Below are 19,202 nucleotides of genomic sequence, written 5' to 3'. Positions count from 1 at the left end.
ACACCCTTATTCTAATAATTAAATATGCATAAACCCCGATTAACTACTAACAGGATCAAACAGGATAGAGTATAAGACAATATTACAACTACCAATCATAAAATATAACTTACAGCCCCAAAATATTATTAAATAAACATAATCGATTCCGGCTGGGAACCGACAGATAACCCATTGTATCTTTACAGATTTCCTTCTAAGCGCTTGCTCACTCAGAAATACCGCTACCTGCTCTAGCAACCAGAAGCCCTCAACACGATAGGGACCACCAGGTACGCTCTTACGAGCAGTGCGCCTAAGCCTGGCCATCTTCTTGCTTAGCTGCCATGGTTAGATTAAAACAAAACATATGAGTATAAAATTCAGCAAGTAACTATAAAGCAGTTCTACGATATCAAATCCACAATATACTTTACCGAACTCAGGGCATTCTACTTTATTTGTTCTAGGTTGCAGATTTCCAGCTTTTGGGGTTAAGGAAAGGTTATGAAGAAAAATGCGGGGCTTTCAAAGAACAAGGCTCAACGCAGGATGAATGCCAACATTCATCACAAATCATTAAAGAATCAGAACAGATCTTTCAGAAAGAGGAAATCAACAGTATTTCACTATATGGAATCAATTATAAGATCAACAGATTAAAATCAGGGTTCTCGAGCTTTAAGCTTCACATTAACACAATCAACTCTTTTCAAAACAATATAAATCATTTTCATTTTCAAGAATCAATTTAATGAACAGAAAGATTCAGTATCCTTTTAAATAATCAATTAGAACCCTTAATTGGATCACTTTATCTTTCCATTTCATTATAATACGGGTGATCAGCCCGTACCGACCTCCGTCCGGTCTTTAAGGTACCAATCAGCATAATTTCAGCCTTAAGTTGGACTAGCCCCGCTAGCCTCTTACCATGACTGGATTAGTCCCACTAGCCTCTTACGTCCCAATCCAATCCATCAGGAATTCGTTTGGAAAACCTTGAGTTGGAAAATAGATTTTCTATATTCATTTTATCATTACCAGGAATATGAAATCATTCGGACTCTTTCGAGTCGAAACTCATTCTTAAGTCAAAATTTCAAGAAAATAAAGCTTAGGGAGTGATTCAAGGATTAGCAAGGAACAACTCTTAAGGATTTTGAATCAAGGATAACAGGGTACTTAAATTAGAAGGATCAATATCTGTTTCAGGGATCAGTAGGAAATATGGTGATCAAGAAATAATGTATCATTACAAAGAAGTTAGCAAAGGTAGTTATAGGATTTATAACAGTTCATGGCTTAACAAATAACTTGATCAGAAAAGACAGGTTACCAACAGGTTGAATCAGTAAGCTTATAAATAATAGTTTATCAAGATCAAAACGGGATATCTCAAATCATTCACATTTCCATACTCTACATGGTATGAACAATAACCTATCTATAACTATTTTCACAAGTAATGAGAGTTACTTGCCTGAATTTGCTTTCCTGAAAGTTGAACTACTGCCACCTAGTATACCCTTTCCTTTCCTAGCCTGAATGCCCTCACGCTCCGAATCTACAATAAAAACCAAGATCTTAATCAGTTCTCAACTCTGGTTCCCCGAACGATCACTCAATACGATAGCTCGGTTATACCCTTGACTCGAATATACGAATATAGCTTATACACATAAGCACATAGCACATCACACGTCATATACTTTATTTTTAACCTTTACACCTTTATATACTCGACCATCGACTTATAAACATCCTTATCTCATTTTGAAGTCAAATCGTACTTTATATTAGTACACATAGCTCTTTTTACTAGAAATTCTTATATGAATAAACAAACGGCAAAACTTGCAATATCGACCCTAAAGTCATCTTTAAGCCAACAAGACAACCACAAATTAATCATCCCCTTTCTTTTTATAGTTTAATTCGAACCAAATATAGCAAATTAAGAAAAAATCTCACTTACAATCCTTAATTAATCTCTATGATCAAATCAAACACTTAAATTAGAATTTGACCCTTTTAAGTACTATAAACCATTCGGCCTTAATCACAATCACAATCAAACCAAGACATGCATCATCAATTCCTCTTTTAAATCAACAAGCAATCTCATTTCTTCCTAGTTAAACTTAAATTATACCAAAATCAAGTCACAAAAATCAATTTTTCCTTTTTATTAGCACAAGGTCGAACCAAAACCTTCACCATGCAATCCCAAATTTGATTTCTCAAGCATCCAATCAAACATACAAGTCCAAATATCATAAAAATTCATTGTTATCAATTAATATACTTAAATCATAAAAGAAACATAACCCTTATTGATACATGCATGCAAACATTAAGTAATTTATCATCCAAATTCTCTAATTAATCACTAATTTCCAAGAAGGAACATCAACAAGTCATATCCATTACTAAAATCATTTTTGACCTTCTAAAAACCAAGATCCCATTCGGGTTTTCAGGAAGCAACACATGCAAATGTTTTTCTTAATCCTTAAATCATAAATCATCATAATATCAACCCATAATCACTTTAGTTAACAAAATTCAAATCAACAACTTCCAAAAACCAAAACCATTCGGGTTTTCAAAATTAACACATGCAATAATCAAAAGAACAAGTTTGATGTAGTAGAGTTCAGTGGTTACATCATTACTCACCACCGGTTCACCAGAGTTCATTACCGGTGGCGGTGGCCTCACGGTGGTGCCCTCATTCGAGGGTGTCCAACCACGAAACCTCCGTTTTTCCATTAATTACTCAAAACAACTAACATGCACATCAATCATTTGCAAAAAATCATGCTTAAACAAGACGATTTCAACAATAACACCAAGAATCGAGAAGCTCTTGGGTAAACACACAAAAACACACACATTAAGCTTTGCATGCAAGGGGATATACTGTTAGGGTGAAAACATGCACTAATATTCACGCAAGTATACGCGTTCGCAAGTAATATAGAATACTTTCTAGTTCGTTCCCTCAGAGACTCAGACTAAGTTATTGTCTAATTAAACTCACTCACCAATGTATGATTACTTCTCAATGTTAAGATAATAACACTTAAAATTGTTGATTAAATATTAACTATAATTAACTACTTAATTAACCACTTAACTAACACTTCAATTTATCAATAATAAAACACTCATGAGATCACAACTTCATTATTACCTCCTTCTATAGACATTGTTATTACCTTTAGCATGTGATAGTGATGACATTAATCGAATAACACGAAACTGATAAAAGCCAACTTTCATTATACTAATACCATTCTACCAAGCATCCACAATTAAGATAGAAGTTGAATAGTCATCAATTATGTTGAGTTCCTATATGTCTACAGAAATTGACAACACAATGATTTAAGCACAAGTTATTCCTTTTGATTACATAGGGCAAATAAAACTGTTAGAATTACCCACTAATCATGCACAACGTACATGAACCTATGCTAGCATGGCAAGTTCTAAATCTCAAGATCCACCGTCGCTTCACAAGAGATTAACACCCTATCTTATATGTTCGCGACGCACATAAGACGAATACGCACAACCAATACTAGATATCATGCAATCATCACACACTAAAGTATTAAACAATTAACTAAAGAATTCCATAATAAATTCGTTGCAACCCCATGATCACGATTAGCCCATAATAGAACTTATCGCCATCATGGGTTCATATGAAATCATGATAAACAACACAAGAAAATAATAACTAAACTAATTATATTAAAACAGAGTACGTCACAAGAGTAAATAAGTCAAAGCAAGAAAACTAGCATCCAACGTTACAACAAAATAAGAATCACAAGAATATATGCTTCCTCTTCGCTGCAGTGTGCTAAATCGGTCTTCTTCCTTATCTCCTTCGCTTCTTGCGCAAAACACAATCTAAAACATAATCTCCTTCATATTCTCTATGAAAACGTCTCAAATCTACTTATATAATAGTCCCATAAACTCAGATTACATAGAAGTTGGAAGCCAAACAGAAGTAGAAGTCTAAAATAATTCAGCTTTTTCCCCGACCCTGCGCGGCCGCTCAGCATTTCTGCGCGGGCGCGCAAGGCTGCTGCGCGGCCGCTCAGCATTGCTGCGCGGGCGCGCAGGACCCTACTGGAAAAATTCCAGGTTTGCTCCGTTTCTTCGCCGTAATCTGCCCGTTCTTTTCCTCTCTCAATGGTGAACACATGCCAAGGCTTATTCTTGATGATTCCTCCTCCGAAATGCAACTAATACCCTGAAATGCATAAACACTAGAAAAACGCATCAAATACACAAAATACTTGATTTCAAGACACCAATTTAAGCCATTTTAAGACGTTCTAAGTGGTATAAAATGCCACTTATCACACCCCCAAACTTAAATCGATGCTTGTCCTCAAGCGTCACAGACTCAAAACAAATAAAAATATGCATGAATGCAATCTATATGAAAATGCAACGATCCCCCTTACTACAATTAACCAACCAAATTTTCATGTCTCAACGAATGCAGTTAGACACTAAAGATCAATAAACTCATGCAAACGGACATACAGCCAGAAACGTGGTGTCTGCAAATGCTTAACAGATATGCTTCGGAACTAGACCAATTACTATGACTAGACTATCCTCAAGGCAATCCTACGATTATACAAAGAATAAAAATTCTAGGCACAAAGTGATATACAACACTACAAGAACTCTGGAGCTTACTACGGAATCGTGCTTTTTATTTACAACTCAAATGCTTATTTGACCGTGCAATGAGTGAGGTCCACAAAAGACTTATACAATGGTATCCATGTAACGAGCGTTAGGTTAGCGGATCCCAGACTCTAAAAGCCTTAGGTCACTAGGCACAAAGTCCCCTAAGAACTTAATAACTCGAATACCAAAGAGCCCACTCTTGATCAATTATGCAAAATTTTTTTTTTTTTTTCTGAGCAAGTGCGTTTCGCTCCATCTTGCTCAACCCTAGACTACTCGCATAACATGCGAGCCGGCTACTAGCCATTTGACGCCTAGCCACAACTAGCAACAAATTCAATTTTTACTCCATTTTTTTTCCTTTTTCATGCCTTTACCACTAAGAACCTATTATCAAATTCTAAGCATAATAAATAGATTATCCTCGAAAATAATCAGATCATATCAACAATCTAGCCCTTAAGCATTCTCTAAGACTTAGTGAAAATACAAGTGCTTCTAGCATGCATATCAACCTACACAACTTAATAACACTTTAATGCTATCACTACACTCGCATCAATATCACAATTCAGTCGATAAATCATTGCAAAAGGGATCATGGTATATGCATAAGCTATATGATATGACAAACAAATAAAGCTATATAAAAAAACTCTATGGCAAAAATTATGCAACTATATGAACTAACTATCATGAATATGCAGCTATATGACACACACAAAATATTCCTTAACTACCACCCCCAAACTTAAAATCTTCACTGTCCCCAGTGAAGGTAGTAGAAAGGAACACAGGGTATACCTACTCGGAGTCATCATCATCATCACCCTCAGTGGGTGGAGTATCAGGCGGCGGGTATGCAGAGTCCTCACCAAAAACTGGCCACTGGATATCAGCTCCAAGGCCTCGAAAAGCAGTCCCTAACGCAAGAGTGAGCTCCTGAGCAAACCTGCTCTGCGTCTCATACATGGCATCCATCTGCCGTAAAAGCCTCCTATACTGGGCATCACCCATCCCAGCACCCTCCTGAGCTCTCAAAGAACCAGCCTCACCATGCCCTGGCCTAGCCATAGTAGCACCTCGTGCTGGACGTCCTCCTGGAAGACGATAACCCAGCCCATGCTCCTCAGACTCACCACCGGTCCACTCCTGCATCCCATTCAGAGTGCCAGAATCTATCGGAGCTGCTGGCAACTGCAACTGCTCATGAGCCGGCCAGTTCACTCCTACTGCTCGGCATAGCTTCGTAACCGTGGATGCATAAGGGATGTTCATATGCTTTGCTCCCCTCAAAAACTTCAGAATTCCTTGGTAGATAAACTCACCAAGGTCCACATAGTATTCCTCATTCAGAATTCCCCACAACAACTGTGCTCTCTCAACTGTGACCTCGTGTGCATGTGAAGAAGGCAAAATATTAGCACATATAAATGCATTCCATGCACGGGCATACCTGTTCATGGCGATCGCCGGAAAGTGACGATACTCATTATTGGCTGGACTGCGGTTCCAAACTGTGCCCGGTCGACAGAGAGTTGCACAAATCAAATCCAAGTCAAAATCCTCAGCAGTCTTTTCATTCCAGTTCTCCTCCTCGGGCTTTCTCTCTCGCTGTCCAATCACACGGCGAATCGCCGCAGGATGATAATCAACCGTCAGCCCACGAACTACAGAAAACCCATTCTTTTCAGCCTTCGCGTTCGCGTAGAACTCGCGAACAACACTCATCGGTACTGCTTCAGGTGACTCACAAAAAGCTATCCACCCCTTCTCTGCAATCATGGGCAACAACTCACCATCCCTCCCTGATGGTAAAAACCCCCTCTCCTTCAGAATCGGCTTCCCCAACAGCCTAGTGTACTCCTCCTCCGCAGCTCTGTCAGTTAACCGAGGCCTTGCAGCAGTACCCCTTGATGAATCAGCAGTAGGAACTGTGCTGCTGCTGTCAATAGTGCGTGCTCTCTTGGGTGCCATTGATTTGTGAATAAAAGTGTGTAAGAACTGATTTTTGATGTTTATGAGAGGGTTTAAGTGTAGGAAGTTTGTGGGAGATATGTAGGATAGGTGTATGTATATATAGGGTGCGGAGTAGGTTAAATTAGATTAGGAGTGGGGTTGAGGGATAAAATCATGGGGTAATGGGAAAAGAATTCGTGGGTTTATGGGCTGTGATGGGTTTTTGTGTTTTTGTTTTTTTTTTTTTATTTTCTGAACTGCAAAAAATTTTCTGGAACTCGACCCCTGCGCGGCCGCTCAGCATTTCTGCGCGGGCGCGCAGCAAGCTGCGCGGGCGCGCAGAGGGTCTCTGGAAAAAAAAATTTTCATCCCCTGTTTTCTGTTTTTTTTTGTGTTTTTGGATAGGTTATTAACTTCTAAGGGTTCCTGTAACAACAATTCATGGGTTGCCTCCCACGCAGCGCTTCTTTTTCGTCATTAGCTTGATGTTCTGTACCTTTCTCAAGTAGTCAACAAAATGGCACTAACCACCTCTCGGTTTTCCATGTCCCCATAGTAGTGCTTCAACCGCTGACCGTTAACCTCGAATGTTTGGTCCGAATCATTCTCAAAAATTTCCACCGCTCCATGTGGAAACACAGTTTTGACAATAAAAGGTCCAGACCACCTTTATTTCAACTTCCCAGAAAAAAGTCGGAGCCGAGAGTTGAATAACAGAACTTGTTGCCCTGGCACAAATAACTTAGGATGTAGCTTCCTATCATGCCACCTCTTCACCTTTTCCTTATACATTTTGTTATTCTCGTACGCTTGCAGTCGAAATTCATCAAGTTCATTAAGCTGAAGCATTCTTTTCTTACCAGCTGCATCTAAATCCAGGTTCAATTTCTTCAATGCCCAGTAGGCCTTATGCTCAAGCTCCGCCGGTAGATGACATCCCTTACCGTACACCAACTGAAACGGTGACATCCCAAGTGGAGTTTTGTATGCTGTTCTGTAAGCCCAAACAGCTTCATCGAGCTTTAAAGACCAATCCTTCCTTGACGGACAAACAACCTTCTCTAGAATGCGCTTTATCTCTCTGTTAGACACTTCCGCTTGACCATTTGTTTGCGGATGATAGGCAGTAGCTACTCGATGATTCACATTATAACGCTGCATCATAGAAGTGAACTTACGGTTGTAAAAATGCGATCCTTCATCACTTATGATTACCCGAGGCGTTCCAAACCTTGTGAAAATTTGCTTATGAAGAAAATTTAGCACTGCCTTTGCATCATTTGTCGGTAAAGCTTTAACTTCGACCCATTTTGAGACATAATCGACTGCCAGCAAGATGTACTGATTATTGCAAGACGAGATAAAAGGCCCCATGAAATCGATTCCCCATACATCAAAGACCTCGACTTCAAGCATCACATTTAATGACATCTCATCCTTCCTTGACAAATTTCCCACTCTTTGGCAACGATCACACCTTAAAACAAACTGATGAGCATCCTTAAACAAAGTAGGCCAGAAAAAACCTGCTTGCAGAATACGAGCTGCCGTCTTCTCACCTCCATAGTGTCCACCATAAACCGTGGAATGGCAGTCTCGTAATATCCCCTCCGTCTCACAGAACGGGATACATCTCCTGATGATCTGGTCAGCTCCCTGTCTAAACAAATATGGTTCATCCCACATATACCACTTCACCTCATGCAGAAACTTCTTCTTTTGAACGGATGTCAAATTAAGCGGCATTATATTGCTGACAAGATAGTTTACAATATCTGCAAACCATGGTTCTTCCTCCTGAATTGCAAACAACTGCTCATCCGGAAAAGATTCATTGATTAACGTCCTATCTTGTGAAGTAGAATCGGGATTCTCCAACCTAGAGAGATGGTCAGCTACTTGATTCTCGGTACCTTTTCTATCTTTGATCTCTAACTCAAATTCTTGAAGTAAAAGCACCCAACGAATGAGTCTCGGCTTCGAATCCTTCTTAGAAACCAGATAGCGAATAGCTGCATGATCAGTGAATACTGTCACTTTCATACCAAGTAGATAAGATCGAAATTTCTCAAAGCCAAAGACTATAGCCAAAAGCTCCTTCTCGGTAGTGGTGTAGTTCAATTGGGCCCCATTTAAAGTCTTACTCGCATAGTAGACCACATGGAAGAGATTTTTCTTGCGCTGTCCCAGAACTGCACCTACCGCATAGTCACTCGCATCACACATCATCTCAAACGATTCTGTCCAATCTGGTGCTGTAATAACTGGTGCCATGATCAAACTCTCCTTGAGAGTCTCGAATGCTGCCAAACATTCATCATCAAATTTGAAAGGCACATCTTTCTCAAGTAAATTGCACAACGGCTTAGATATCTTTGAAAAGTCCTTGATGAATCGCCGATAAAAACCCGCATGACCGAGAAAACTACGGATTCCTTTCACCGAATTAGGTGGGGGAAGATTTTCAATGACTCCCACCTTGGCCTTGTCCACCTCCAGACCTTTGCTAGAGACCTTATGCCCAAGGATAATGCCTTCACGCACCATAAAATGACAATTCTCCCAATTAAGCACCAAATTAGTTTCCACGCATCTTTTGAGTACGGCGCGCAGATTATTCAAACATTCATCATATGAGTGTCCAAAGACGGAGAAGTCATCCATGAACACTTCGACGTTATTTCCAATCATGTCAGAGAATATAGCCATCATACATCTCTGAAAGGTGGCCGGGGCGCCACATAACCCATACGAAACTCTACGAAAAGCAAATGTGCCAAATGGACAAGTGAAGGTAGTCTTTTCCTGATCCTCTGGTGCAATACAAATCTGATTATACCCGGAATAACCATCCAGAAGACAAAAATACTCATGTCCCGCCAATCTGTCAAGCATTTGATCAATGAATGGGAGATGGAAGTGATCCTTCCTTGTGGCTTTGTTCAATTTTCTATAATCCATGCATACTCTCCATCCTGTAACTGTTCGAGTAGGGATGAGCTCATTCTTTTCATTTGCGACCACAGTGATACCTCCTTTCTTAGGTACACATTGCACGGGGCTCACCCACGAGCTGTCAGAAATAGGATAAATGATGCCTGCATCTAGCCATTTCAGAATTTCTTTCTTCACCACCTCCTTCATGATCGGGTTCAGTCTTCGCTGCTATTCCACAGTTGGCTTACTACCTTCCTCTAACAGAATTTTATGCATAAAATATGAAGGACTTATCCCCTTGATGTCTGTTATGGTCCATCCTATAGCCGATTTGAATTCTCTCAAAATCCTTAAGAGCTTGTCTTCCTCACTACCTGAAAGGTCAGCTGAAATAATAACAGGTAACGTAGATGAATCACCTAAAAAAGCATACCTCAAGTGTTCAGGTAATGGTTTGAGCTCCAAGGTAGGTGCTTCCTCTATTGATGGTTTGAGCTTCCCTTCAGCATTCTTAAGGTCAGAAGTACCAAGAGATTCAAATGGTATGTCGAGCTTTCGCTTCCATGGAGAAGCGTTCAGATATTGTAATTGCTCGTTGCTATCTTCATCATCGCTGTCAAAATCCCCCACTAAGGCCTTTTCCAATGCATCAGACATTAGCATGTGATCGAGTTCCGAAGTAACCGCAGAATCAATCACATCCACTTTTAAGCACTCCTCATCTTCTGTAGGGAATTTCATTGCTTTGAATACGTTGAAGGTCACATCCTGATCTTGGACCCGCATAGTAAGTTCCCCTTTTTGCACATCTATCAAGGTACGGCCAGTAGCCAAGAAAGGCCTCCCCAAGATTATGGGAATCTTCTTATCTTCCTCAAAATCCAGAATAACAAAATCTGCAGGAAAGAAGAGCTTATCCACCTTGACGAGCACATCCTCAACTATGCCCCTTGGGTAAGTAATGGAACGGTCCGCCAATTGTAGCGACATGTATGTGGGTTTTGGATCAGGCAGATCCAGCTTTTTAAAGATCGATAACGGCATCAGATTAATGCTTGCTCCCAAAACACAAAGGCACTTGTCAAAAGTTAGATTGCCAATGGTGCAAGGAATGGTGAAGCTTCCTGGATCTTTCAGTTTTGGTGGTAACTTTTGTTGCAGAATCGCGCAGCATTCTTCCGTGAGAGCAACGGTTTCAAAGTCATCCAGTTTCACCTTCCTTGAAAGAATAGTCTTCATAAACTTCGCATAACTAGGCATTTGTTCCAGCGCCTCAGCGAAAGGTATATTGATGTGAAGTTTCTTGAACACCTCCAGAAACTTCCCGAACTGTCTATCCAGCTTTTGTTGCTGCAATCTCTTAGGAAAAGGTGGTGGAGGATAGAGCTGTTTCTCCCCTGTATTAGCCTCAGGTAGAGTGTGTTCAACAGTAGTCTTCTTTGGTTCCGCCGCTTTCTCCTTTTGCTTAGATTCTTCATCTCTAACTTCAGCTTCGACTTCTTTTGCCTTTTCAGCATCAGCTACTTTTCCAGACCTTAAGGTAATAGCCTTGACTTGCTCTTTAGCTTCCTTCCTGCCTGGTACTTCCGTGTCACTGGGAAGAGTGCCAGGTTGACGATTGAGCACTGCATTGGCTAATTGACCGATTTGATTTTCCAAGGTCTTAATAGAAACCGCCTGACTCTTGCATAACAGCTTAAGTTCCTCAAAATCAGCACTAGTAGGTGCAGCTGCACTTCCCTGTTGAGGATATGATTGCCTTATAGCATACTGCTGTGGTTGCTGGAATCCAGGTGGGTTAAACTGTTTACTTACTCCTTGCTGATATGTTGGCTGAATAGCATTCTGATTATTCCCCCAGCTGAAATTTGGATGATTTCTGTTGTTAGGATGATAGGTCGCTGGCACAGGCTGCTGTTGTCGCTGATAATTATTCACATACTGAACAGATTCGTTGACAAGAGAACACTGATCCGTAGCATGAGAACCTGCACAAAGCTCACAAACCATAGCTATTTGATTAACTCCATACGTAGCCAAAGAATCAACCTTCATTGATAGCGCTTGGAGCTGGGCTGCAATAGCGGTGGCTGCATCAACTTCCAGAATACCTGCTACCTTGCCTGACGTCATCCTCTGAGTTGGATTTTGATGCTCATTTGCAGCCATCGTCTCGATAAGATTATACGCCTCAGTATAGCTTTTAGCCCATAAGGCGCCTCCAGCTGCTGCATCGAGCATGGGCCGAGATTGGGCCCCCAAACCATTATAAAAACCAGTGATTACCATCCAATCCGGCATTCCATGATGTGGACATTTTCTCAACATTTCCTTGTAGCGTTCCCAAGCCTCGCACATAGATTCTGTAGGTTGCTGCGCAAATTGAGTAAGAGCACTCCTCATAGCAGCAGTCTTTGCCATTGGATAAAACTTCACCAGAAACTTTTGCGCAAGATCTTGCCACGTAGTGATTAACCCAGCTGGTTCAGAATGTAACCAGTCTTTAGCTTTATCCCTCAGTGAGAATGGGAAAAGCCTCAACTTGATAGCCTCATCAGTCACGCCATTATACTTAAAAGTGCTGCAGATCTCGACAAAATTCCTTATGTGCATGTTGGGGTCTTCAGTTGCCGCTCCTCCAAAAGAAACAGAATTCTGCACCATCTGAATAGTGCCCGGCTTGATTTCAAAGGTGTTAGCTTGAATAGCCGGATGAAGGATGCTTGACTGAATGTCATCAATTTTAGGCCGAGAAAAATCCATAAGAGCTGGATCAGCTTGAACAATACGATCTCCCATGTTTACTGGTTCTTTCTGCTCAGTTCCTGAATCCGAATCCTCAAAATCTAACTTCTCCGGAGTATCAAGAACTTCGTCTTTCTCCTCAGCTGTATCTAAGGTCCTCTTGCGAGCACGAGAACGAGTTTGCATAAACGCTTGCTAAAGTACCTGAAACACAACCGAAAAGAGTAATTAACTACTACGTCCTAATCACTGAGTCCTAATGACCAATGATGGTAAGTACATAAACTAAACAAATACGCCGAGTCCCCGGCAGCGGCGCCAAAAACTTGTTAGGGCGAAAACATGCACTAATATTCACGCAAGTATACGCGTTCGCAAGTAATATAGAATACTTTCTAGTTCGTTCCCTCAGAGACTCAGACTAAGTTATTGTCTAATTAAACTCACTCACCAATGTATGATTACTTCTCAATGTTAAGATAATAACACTTAAAATTGTTGATTAAATATTAACTATAATTAACTACTTAATTAACCACTTAACTAACACTTCAATTTATCAATAATAAAACACTCATGAGATCACAACTTCATTATTACCTCCTTCTATAGCCATTGTTATTACCTTTAGCATGTGACAGTGATGACATTAATCGAATAACACGAAACTGATAAAAGCCAACTTTCATTGTACTAATACCATTCTACCAAGCATCCACAATTAAGATAGAAGTTGAATAGTCATCAATTATGTTGAGTTCCTATATGTCTACAGAAATTGACAACACAACGATTTAAGCACAAGTTATTCCTTTTGATTACATAGGGCAAATAAAACTGTTAGAATTACCCACTAATCATGCACAACGTACATGAACCTATGCTAGCATGGCAAGTTCTAAATCTCAAGATCCACCGTCGCTTCACAAGAGATTAACACCCTATCTTATATGTTCGCGACGCACATAAGACGAATACGCACAACCAATACTAGATATCATGCAATCATCACACACTAAAGTATTAAACAATTAACTAAAGAATTCCATAATAAATTCGTTGCAACCCCATGATCACGATTAGCCCATAATAGAACTTATCGCCATCATGGGTTCATATGAAATCATGATAAACAACACAAGAAAATAATAACTAAACTAATTATATTAAAATAGAGTACGTCACAAGAGTAAATAAGTCAAAGTAAGAAAACTAGCATCCAACGTTACAACGAAACAAGAATCACAAGAATATATGCTTCCTCTTCGCTGCAGTGTGCTAAATCGGTCTTCTTCCTTATCTCCTTCGCTTCTTGCGCAAAACACAATCTAAAACATAATCTCCTTCATATTCTCTATGAAAACGTCTCAAATCTACTTATATAATAGTCCCATAAAACTCAGATTACATAGAAGTTGGAAGCCAAACAGAAGTAGAAGTCTAAAATAATTCAGCTTTTTCCCCGACCCTGCGCGGTCGCTCAGCATTTCTGCGCGGGCGCGCAAGGCTGCTGCGCGGCCGCTCAGCATTGCTGCGCGGGCGCGCAGGACCCTACTGGAAAAATTCCAGGTTTGCTCCGTTTCTTCGCCGTAATCTGCCCGTTCTTTTCCTCTCTCAATGGTGAACACATGCCAAGGCTTATTCTTGATGATTCCTCCTCCGAAATGCAACTAATACCCTGAAATGTATAAACACTAGAAAAACGCATCAAATACACAAAATACTTGATTTCAAGACACCAATTTAAGCCATTTTAAGACGTTCTAAGTGGTATAAAATGCCACTTATCATATACACACATGCACACTCTAATAACTACTTATATGTGTTTAACAAGAGATTTTGAGAATTATTGGTGAGAGTTATCAAAGAAACAAGTAGTATACCAAGAGAGAAAAAGGAGAGCCGAGAGAGAGAGAGAGAGAAAGAGAGAGAGAGTAGCCGGGAGAGTAAAAAAAAGAAAGAGAAGAGAGAATGGGGTGCACGGGAAAAAGAAAATAAAAGGGGGGAGGAGTTTATAAACAATCAGGGACAAGGGCAATTTAGTACTTTACTAATTCCCTTTTAAGCTTATTTGATCCTTTCTTTTTACTCAAATACAATCTAAATCAAATATAAAATATATCTCTCTCGGAAAGTCAAAAATTATTACAAATGACAATTTTAATACGTAGATCTCGAAATTAGCTTTCCAACCATTACTCATAATAAACTTTTGAGCGAATGGTTGATTTTATATGATTTTCGCAAGTTCGTGCTAGTAATAGCATTTTAGCACATAAAAATCAATTTAAAATGCAACGACCAACAAATAAATCTGTCCACCATTTTTAAAAAGTCTCTAGGACTATTATGATAATAACAGAAGAAATCCCACATTTTTATCTTACTCAGATAATTGTATAAAATTGCGTGAAGGTTAAATAAACCTTTATTTAAATCAAATAATTCCTTTAAATTCATAAAAATGTCGCAGGGCACATAGTCATGCACACAGACCAGAAATCACACATATACGAACACATAACAACTCAGGTCTGATCAGAGAATTTGTCCTTCTTTAATCTTTATCCTTTTCTACGCGTACCAGGTTACGTTCAACCTGACGGCCTGACGCTCAGCGTTTCGATTACGCTTCTCATTAACATTATCGACCCACACGTCACTTAGGATGAAATACTTTATTTAAACATTTATTTCACTCAATCACACATATTACAAATTTTATATTCTTTAAATCCTTATTAGGACGGGTTCCGTTCTACCTGACGGCCCGACAACACAGCTTAACTCCTAAGCTGACTCTTTAAATTGGAACGCTTTTACTTACGCTCCTATATTCTAATATACAGTAAAGACAATTTAATCAACACTTAATCACACATAATTATAATCACATCACATAAAGCATACTTTATTGACTTAATTATGTCACAAAATTCTCAGTCGTCACAAACGAGCCGGGCTTGAACATCACTTTTCGCTCGGTTATTAAACACGGCGCGACTCGTTATAAAAAAATTAAGCTCAGCTCAGACGGAACTCGGCTCAGCTCTGTTCGTTTGCAGCTCTAGTTGCACTACCAAAAAAACACCTTAAATAAAGAACAATATAGAACAACATCAAAATAATTTATTTTTCATTAAAAAAAAGATTTGTTAAGATTAGAAACACAATATTCATCGTTGATTAAGCTTAACATATTAAATGTAACGTTGAATCTCGTCTAAAATTGATAATGAAGTGTGACATAAAATGCATTGCAAGAATCGTGTATATATTTGTAATAATGAAATTATGAGAATAAATAATGTTATATTTGATCTTAATTTTTTCTTAGATTCCATTTTATTCATAAAAAACCTTTTTTGGTGTGAAAATTACAATCGAAATGTGTTTTTTTGCATGATTTTATGATGTTTTTATTATTATTTATATTAGGATGTTGTTCGTGCAGTAACAGCCATAGAGGGTAATTTGCCTGATATTTATTTCTGTCATAGAGGGTAATTTGCCTGATACTTATTTCCGCCATGTCATGTGTTAGTTCAACGAATTACAAGCTTGATATATGTCGGAATCAATGAGTTGGAATGCAGCTATGTCTGCTTATGTCGTGCATATTGTGGGCTGGCTATTTCCTTTTTCTATGATTGTTTATGGGGGTTGATAAACTTTGCAAACTTGGACCTTCTCCTTTTTTGTTACTAAACGAACAAAGTATACCAGGCCCATTGAAAATTTGGAAGATGCCAAGGGCCCAAGTTGCATTAGACCTTAAAATTATGTCATGTTTGTGTATCAGAAGTCTATATTCGTATTTTTATGTCAAAACTCTAAAATCAAATTAAAACGACACTAATTAAATTTAAATGGTTTTCGTGTCGTAAAAGATGGTACAGATGTAGATATAGAGTTTCCATTGCTCCATGTAGGATGGTTGTTAGCTACCAAGCCTTTCCCATCACAGTTAACATGATGCTGGTACAGGGCCGGTTATAGCAGGGTTAGCATATCGAGGAAGAATTGTGACCAAATAGGTAAACACTAAACAGTGTTCATGATAGTGTTTCAGAACTACATCGAAATAAAAATAGTACTGATAAACAAAGCAGTCTGAAAAATTAGAACACTGGGAAATAGCATGTCTTGCTTCATGATATCCCTGTTGGCTGCTGCTACTCATCGATTTAATTATAACCTAGAAACTGGGAGATCAGGATACATGAATTCAATATGCATTTTCTTTTTTATATTGAATTCATGTATCCCGTTAACTGGGTTAAATTCTCATCAGGGGCGGACCAAGGTTTCAGAACTCACCTGGATTAAAAAAAAGGCAATTGAGAGTTTCATATCCCTAACAAATAAAACATGTGTATGTAATATATACATTTTTTACAAGCATTTTTGAAATGAAATAATATTGCTTTAGAAAAAATATGATTTAGTAAATTTAAGTTAACAAAATTAAAAAAAAATTATAAGAAATATTTTTCATTTTTTAGTAAATGTCAATAATAACTTTACTTGTATATTAATATCAAGTATCTGAGTAAAAAAATTGAAAATTTTATCTCTGGGGATACATTATGAATTTACTATTTACTTGAATATTTAAGTTGGAAAGGTAATCAAACTAGTAAATTTGTCAACATTATCATATATAACATTATCATCTCTATTACTCTATTTTCCAAAATTACTTAGTTAAATCAGCATTGTACAAGTTATAAATGCAAGAGGCTATTTAGTATTAGTAAGTTGGGCTGAAGATAATTTCAAAATACACATTAATAGTAATTTGTCAACAGTCGGAAAATTCACCTGGGTTGAGGCTGGGGTAATTCACCTGGGTTGAGGCCCACCCTAGCCTCAACCCATGTTCGCCCCTGATTCTCATAATCCAAATAGTGTTGCATTTTGTTTACCAATTTGCTGGAAAAAAGAAAGTTACAGATATGGGTAAAACTCATTTGTCATCGGTAAAAAGGAGAGAAGGACCAAAATGTCTTCCGTTACAACTTACAACTTACAGATAACACAACACAGTGTATAATCTTCCATTTTTTAAAAACACAAAAATGGTACATCATCCCCCGTTTTGTTCTTTTTACTTTAACAAAATACATATGCCCGTTAAACACATAACACAACAGTGTTTGTCTGGAGAAAACTGGATTTAATCATATCTTGATAATACCACAGACCTCTGTAATTTCGAGAGGGAGAAGTGCGATTTACACGAACAAGCAGATATTCAAAATCAAGTAACTTTCCTGCATCAACCATGAACATTGAGGTAAATATCTGAATTGCATTCATACTGTTTGATGAAATTACCCAATGACATGACCTGTTTTGAATGTTTAGATAGCTTGTTAGTTGCCTAATAAGTTGAAATGTTTAATTCGTTTATGTTGCAGTAATGTTTCGTTAGCTCTTTTTATAAAATGTCGAGGATTTCAATATTGTTAAAGATAAGGTGGATGTGTGAAGATAAGGTGGATCAGGGATGTTCGTGAGAACTGACTAGTGCTTTGTGAATATTGTTAAAGAGTTTGACTTGCATATTCGATATTTGCTAACTGATTCACACCACACTTGTGCCACATTCATGCGACGTAGGTTTAAAATTTAGCTGTTCACGCGGAAATTGTCTGCTTTTTATTGCATATAGTTCAGTTTTTTAAATTGCGTGTGTTTCATGCAATGTGCACAAAGCACAATTGAATTGTACACTCTTGAATGTAAATTGTCAAGCACTCCTAAGAAAGTTTTTAGCAGGAGAATAGGGAGAACAATTGTTTGCACTTCTGGAAAAGTGTAAGGGTAGAATAAGGCTGAACAATGTAACATAGAAATTTTCTCTTTAGTAAACTATTTGGTTGATGTACGTCATCGTCCACTGGTTTTATCTTAATTTTCTCATGAGTCATTGCTCTAGAGAAAAATAATAACATACCGACAAATATTGGGAATCATAATTTTGAGCTCAACATAGAAAGGAATCAAATTCTCAGGAGCTTCGACATCTCAACATTGTGTCATAGAAATGAAGACCCGTATTTATATATTAATTTGAAAATTGTGCCGATAATATGATTGCTGTCATTTTTCAATTATTGAATCCTGGCATAGTTTTTTGATTGTTTGTTGATTTTTCTCGTTATGTATTACCCTTTAATGTAATCTAAGGATTCCATTTAGATCAAATCTCATTTTGTAGCAAGTGCGTTCATAAATTAGAATGAATTATGATTTTGTAGTAAATTAATGAATTATGATTTTATAGAATAATGGCAGCTGTTAAGCGATTTAAAAGGTCTAGACAACTCGTATCATTGTCAATGTTGTGTTTTTAAGATATGACTGAATCAGGTAATTAGAGGTTTTATCAGGTTATTGCTTAAATTCACAAATCAATGTCAGTAGTAAATTGTGATTGTTTTTTTTTGCTTAAGTTATGTTTTTGCAGCAACTGTGATTATTTTTTTTACTTGTACTTCTATATGTTTGCAGGATGTGCATCAGGGTCTTGTTAACCCTAGCCTTCTTCATCTTCAACATACACATAGATCTTTAGATATTTGGAGGTTAGGTGGTGGTGATATGTTGAAGTGTCACCGAAAAAACCCTAATAATGAAGATGATCTTCCACCGCTAGATCTTCGTATGGTCCCTTTACTTCAGTCTACTGGTTTCTATGGCGTTGCTCGAGTGGCATCTTTACAGCTGGATTGGAGTCTTATATCAGCTCTTGTTGAGAGATGGCAGCCAGAGACTCATACTTTTCACTTGCCTATGGGAGAGGTTACTATTACTCTACAGGATGTTGGTGTTCTTTTAGGGCT

General features: G+C 38.3%; 1 non-coding gene across 1 annotated transcript; it reads left to right on the top strand.

Moving 5' to 3' along the window:
• The first annotated feature begins 11,902 nt into the window (after nt 1-11,902).
• On the top strand, nt 11,903-12,009 carry LOC141700339 (small nucleolar RNA R71). Its single transcript, XR_012566298.1, has one exon. It is a non-coding gene; the product is annotated as a small nucleolar RNA R71 (small nucleolar RNA).
• The last annotated feature ends 7,193 nt before the right edge of the window (nt 12,010-19,202 follow it).

This window comes from Apium graveolens, unplaced genomic scaffold, assembly GCF_009905375.1.
Source record: "Apium graveolens cultivar Ventura unplaced genomic scaffold, ASM990537v1 ctg2172, whole genome shotgun sequence".
NCBI lineage: Eukaryota > Viridiplantae > Streptophyta > Magnoliopsida > Apiales > Apiaceae > Apium > Apium graveolens.
This window is presented reverse-complemented; position numbering and strand designations above follow the sequence as displayed.